At 34.1% G+C, this 6,214-nt stretch overlaps 1 long non-coding RNA gene across 1 annotated transcript in view; it reads right to left on the bottom strand.

The window, feature by feature from the left end:
• Positions 1-483: 483 nt before the first annotated feature.
• Positions 484-6,214, bottom strand: part of LOC129019080 (uncharacterized) — a 29,567-nt gene continuing 23,836 nt past the window's right edge. The window contains exons 5-6 of the long non-coding RNA XR_008495500.2: positions 3,452-3,530; positions 484-542 (exon numbers count right to left, since the gene is read on the bottom strand). This is a non-coding gene — a long non-coding RNA (uncharacterized LOC129019080). The remainder of the gene's footprint in view (positions 543-3,451; positions 3,531-6,214) is intronic.

The raw sequence follows: 6,214 nt of genomic DNA, 5'->3' as shown, positions 1-6,214 counted from the left end.
TGACAAATATTTATTGAGTGCCTACTCTGTTTCCAACACTATTACAGGCACATGGTACACAGAAATGGAAGATAGTCATTGTCCTCAAGGAAGTCTGTCTCATGGGGGGATTTGTGGCCTTGTGTTTCTTAAACTCCGAGTCTCATCAGTTTTAATTTTTACAGCCATTTCTGTTTTCAAAGTTGCAATAATTTTTCATCTTGGTTGATGTATTTCACCAGTTCTGCTCTCTCAGGTTTCATACAACAATATAAAGCATGTGATCTGGAAACATCTTGATGAGTAGCCCTGGCGATATTTCTCTTAAAAGCAGTGTCTCTGTTCCACTTCAAAACTTCTTAGTGGAATAGTCATTTTCCTAGTCTCCAGCCTTTCTTAACTTGCTTAATATATTTACATGCATTTTGATGGGAGTCTTATTTCTGAATTAGCCTACAGCTTTTATTATAAATAATATTTAATAGAACATAGTAAGATGAGAATGAAGACTTCAAATTTAGAGTTTCTGCTTATTTTCTTACCAGTACTTATCAAAGTTGTCCCTGAATATGGGAACAAAATAAAAGAGCTTATTAATTTACAAAAAGCCAAGAAAAATTAGAGAGTTTATAGAAAACCAAGATGGCATGTTTTTCTTACTATTAGAAGAGCTAATATCAAATAATTGGATATTGCCTTTTCTCACAAGACACAGACATCAGTATTTCACTACACTGAAAAATCAATTCAGTGTTTTATACTGCAATAATCGTGAAGCCAAAGATAAATTATTGAATGAGTTAGTCACTGTTTCTCAAACTTTGAGTTTATAGATCACCTGGGAGATCTCGTTAAAATGCAGATTCTGATCTGAGGTTTGAGGTGGGAACTGTTTTATATCTGCTGTACCCAATATAGTAGCCACTAGCCACATGTGGCTTTTGAATACTTGAAATGTAGCTAGTGAGATGAACTATTTAATGTAATTTAATTTAAACAGGCACACATTGCTAGTGGCCTCTGTATTTCACAGTGCATAATTAGTTTATCAGAAAAAGTCAGAAAATTAATGAATCATTGTCAGGCTTTAGGGGCTGCCTTATGTTTTCTATTTCTTTTTTCTCTTTGTCTTTTTCCTTTTTTTTTTAGACAATTGTCTGTTTGGCTATTCAACTGTCTTGAATTTCCTGGTAGAATCTTTGAAAGGCATGTGGTACTTTTTAAAATTATTTTACTTATTTTTGACTGATGAAAGCAAAATTAATTTATTAACTAAAATGACATTTTATTGACTTTCTCATCATAAGTATAGCCAACTCAGCTTAGAATCATTGCACATGAAAACATTCCACAAGAGCTAATAAGCTACATTTATTCATGGAAAAGCCTCTTCAGGTGCCAGACATCAGAATAAGTAGACTTAATTTTGAATATATTTTATTTTATGTCTTCACTTAGAACTAAGACTATGTGTCTTTATGCTCTGTTAAATGAGAGAGTAAGAAAAAGTACCAAAGTTAGGAAGTATGATCAGTAGGTAAATCATCTAATCAATAATTACTCTGAATAAGTGCGAAGACCCTTCCATTGAGTGATTAATAGTGAGAAATAAGTCTTCTCTAGGGGCATAAACAAAATATACCAGCTGAGTACATTAAATTGACAATGGCTTTGACTATTCTGTCACAGATTTTAAAAATAATTTATTCTTAATAGATATGTGCCTAGTATTTATTATGTGACAGGCACTATTCTAAGTAATTTTTAACTAACACTTGCTTTTTCAATCCTTACAACAATTCTATATGGTAGAGTCTCACCCTCACTGACAGATAAGAAAACTGAATTGTAGGTAAATAAAATGTCTAGAGTCAGATGGTGACAAATAGGAAGCAGGTTTGAAAGCTGGCAGGGCCCATGCTCTAAACCACTGTGCAATGTTGTGTGGCGGGTTCAGTGTTGGTCTAATATTAAAGAATAGCCTTTCTCATATTAGGTTCTTTATTTTCAGAATATTTCAAGAATCAGTAAGTCATTAGCAGTCTTTAGAAGGAGAAGGCATTGTAACCATTCTTATTTCTGTTTTTCCTCATTACCGAGCAGGTGGACTTTTATTTGAGCATTAAAAGACTTTAGAACTTGATTCCTAGATCTGTTTTACAGCACTTGGGTCATTTGTGGCAAAATTCTTAATCTCTAAACATCAACTGTCTCGTCCCTCAGTGTGATTAATAATAGAGCCTACTTCACGATGATTTTTATTAGAATAAAATAAGAAGGTATATAATTCACATAAAATACCTAGCACAAAGCTGTTAAAATGTTAATCAAGTTCTCAAGAAATATTAAAACAAATAGAAGTTTAAACAAATTAATGTCAGTATATGAAAATGTTGACTGAGACTAGCTCCATGTAATAGAAGCAAATACAAAAGCTGCATGTAAATTTGATGAAATTAAAATACCTTAATCACACGGTGCACTAATTTAGAACATTTCACTAAAACTATTTATTGGACAAATAGAAAACAATTAAATGTATAAATAGATTCATTTCCCTATTCACTTTATAAATTTTATATAATATACATGATACAGTCTTAATTTTTGTGTTTAATTGATATGAATTTTAATGGTGCATTGGATATAAAATGTCGTGCAGGTTCATCGTATTCGTTCTTTTTTTAAAATGTCTAATACAGGTGACATCAAAATGCTACCATGAATAATTGCCTGCCAAATAAATCATGCAGCTGAAGGATACTTGGGGCAAATATTTTAATTGATTAAATATATAGTTAACTTTCATGTAAGATTTTATCTTTAAAATCTTATTCATTAAGATTGACATATGGTTATGAGGTAATAGGATTCATTTTACTTTTAAAAAGATATTTCATATTTGAATTACTTTTGGCTCTCAAGGTGACTTGAGAGAGTTGGTTTTTATTGCAACAATGATGCTACTACCTAAAATATTTTTGAACTCTTTTTTTTGAAACTTCCTTTATAGTCTTTGACACATTCATTAGAATTTAGCAACTGTTCCTTCTTGACCATTTGAAAATGAATTTAAGTTTTAGAGAGCACTCAAAGTCATTCAGAACAAAATCTATACAATAAGATGGATTATTAAAAATTACTTATTATTTTGAGAACAAGAAGTAGGGTTGACATACAACTATGACACATAGTTACAAAGAAATGAGATGTTGCCAACCACCCTGAGGCTAATAATACCAGTATCAACAAGAACTTGCTAAAGTTCTAATATGGTCCAGCCACTGTATTAGGTGATTAGTCTGTACTATTTTATGTCATCTTCATAGCAACTCAGTATTATTTTTTCCACCATTCAGACAAACATATTGAGACTTAGGTAATATTCCCAAGGTCATACAGTAAAAAGCAATACAAGATTTCAAATTTAGGATTGAATAAATCTAAAATACATGCTCTCTGTAGTACTTACATTGTTCTGAAGGAATACCTCCCAAAGGCTTTAATCATCATGAATAAGGGCAGCATCAATGGAGCAATACATGACCTACCTAGGTAATGAAATGAAGGGCAGTGTTTATTTGGATGATGTATTTGTAAAAAGAGATCTCCTTATTTTTAGGACAAACCTCTTATATACTGGTAACTTTACAAATTCAAGTGCTAATCACAAAGTATGGAGTTTCTATTAAATATTATGCTGAGTAGAATATTTGTTCATCTAAATGAAACTAGACTATGAGCTATTGAATTTAGTACAATGTAATGTCTTTTAATATCTATAGTTACTGCAATGCTTCAGTTAGTGAAAATCCTCTAGAAATTTTAATATTGACTGTTTTATTTATAATTGTAATGACTAAAGTAGGAAAGTCTTTCAGATATGCTCTAGTGAAGTATGGATTTATTTCCACCATGCGATTTTCTCTAGAACTTATAACTACCTTTGGTCAATGATACTGAATCCTCCCAACTTTCCTCTTGCTTTTATTAGTGCTTATTTTCTAACTCCTTTGCTAATCTTGTTTTTCTCATTTTGGCTTTTTTAAATGGGTAATCTTTGGGTCTGGAATTGAACCATATTCTTTTCTTACTCCTCCTGTTGTTAAATCATCCCTGATACCCATGTGAGTGTACTGCAGGTACATTAAAGTAACTCAGCTAACCCTAACCCAAAACTCCTTCCTTCTGCAAATCTCCTATACCAGGACTGGCTTTCTTGGTATTACCATACACCAAATCATTTACACTAAACAAATAAAGGAATAAACAACAATAACAACAAAATAAAACAACAAACAAAACCCCCCAGAGCTATCTTTGATCTCTGATTTGGGAATCTCTGTGTAGTCCTCAGCAAACCCAGCTTCATGTTTGTCATTTACCAAGGCAGCATTTCTTATTGGCATTGCATATGTGGGGAGACTGTAGGAATTACATTTAGCTGTCTTAACTGTCCATTTAAAGAAAGGGGAAAGCCTTTGTCCATATCTGTGGATAAAATGGAAAAGTTTCTCCCTTTAATGCTCTATGCTCACCTAGGAAAATGTCCTTGCCAAGTGTTCCCTCCTCACTGCCATCTTAACAGAAACCTTTTAAGCCAATCTTTGCTGTGTTAGTCTATTCCCATGCTACTAATAAAGACATACCCAAGACTGGGTAATTTGTAAAGGAAAGAGGTTTAATTGACTTACAGTTCCATGTGGCTGGGAAGGCCTCATAATCATTTTGGAAGGCAAGGAGGAGCAAAGTCACATCTTACATGGTGGCAGGAAAGAGAGAGCTTATACAGGGGAACTCCCGTTTATAAAACCATTAGATCCTGTGAGACTTACTCACTATCAGGAGAACAGTATGGGGGAAACCACCCCCATGATTCAATTATCTCCAACTGGCCCTACACGTGATACATGGGAATTATTACAATTCAAGGTGAGAGTTGGGTGGTGACACAGCAAAAGTATATCACTTGCTAAGCTAATAATAATAAATAATGTTAACAATAATATTAAATTACAGCTAGCACATTTGGAATGGCTACCATGTACAAGTAATTGCTGTGTACATTGTGTACATGATATTTAACTTCATCAAGTTCTCTGTGAAGCCAGTGTTAATACTTCATCCATTGAGATCAGGATACTGAGGCCCAAAGAAGCTCAGTAGCATCATACGAGTAACGACAAGGAAAGGAAGATTTTAGTCCCATGTCAGGAAGATTACAAAGCTGGAGCTCTTTTCACATTCTCATGTTGCCATGGCTTAATGCCTTATCTCCTCCAGATTTATTTCCATTTAAACAGATAGCTTATGGGAATAATACCTTCAAACAAATGAGTGTATCTCCAAAGACTTTCAGGAGCTATGGATTTTATTCACATTGCCTGAATTTGTCCATCATCTAAGCAAGATTTCACCTCTTGCCATCCCGTCTTCCAACACCTGTCAGTTATGTATCTGCAGATGAGGAATTCAATGACTGGAGCCCTTAAAAACCTCTAGAATGCCACTGCCAGAAACACCATCATACTCCAAGTGTCTAACTTGTGATCACGTGGGCTTGCTATGAATTTTTTTAGTTGCAGTGATCAGAAAAACTGATTTGTAAATAGTTTAAACACGCATAAATTGGTTTTCAGAAAATGTACAGGTACAGTCAGTGATATGGTTGCCTCACAGGCTCACTAGTTTTATTAAGGATGTATTAAGGATACATTAAGGATTCTTGACTCCGCATTTCTTACTGAGTTGAATTTTTTACGTCATGGTCAAAATGAACTGCTGTAGTTTCTGACATCAAGCCTTCATTCAGCTTAGGAAGAAGAAGGAAGGAAGGAAGGAAGGGCTCTACCCACATCTACCTTCTTGTATTGAAAATACAAAAGCTTCTCTAGAAACCCCAGAAGACATTCATGTGCAGTTTCATTGGTCAGCACATGTGGTTACTTTTAGCTTTAGGAGATGCCAGGACGGTAGCGTGATGCCTCCAGCTTTGTTCTTTTGGCTTAGGATTGACTTGGCAATGAGGGCTCTTTTTTGGTTCCATATGAACTTAAAAGTAGTTTTTTTCCAATTCTGTGAAGAAAGTCATTGGTAGCTTGATGGGGATGGCATTGAATCTGTAAATTACCTTGGACAGTATGGCCATTTTCACAATATTGATTCTTCCTACCCATGAGCATGGAATTTCTTCCATTTGTTTGTATCCTCTTTTATTTCCTTGAGCAGTGGTTTG

Source organism: Pongo pygmaeus, chromosome 17 (genome assembly GCF_028885625.2).
Source record: "Pongo pygmaeus isolate AG05252 chromosome 17, NHGRI_mPonPyg2-v2.0_pri, whole genome shotgun sequence".
In the NCBI taxonomy this organism is placed as follows: domain Eukaryota; kingdom Metazoa; phylum Chordata; class Mammalia; order Primates; family Hominidae; genus Pongo; species Pongo pygmaeus.
The sequence above is the reverse complement of the archived record's forward strand: the minus strand, read 5'-3'. Positions and strand labels throughout refer to the sequence as shown.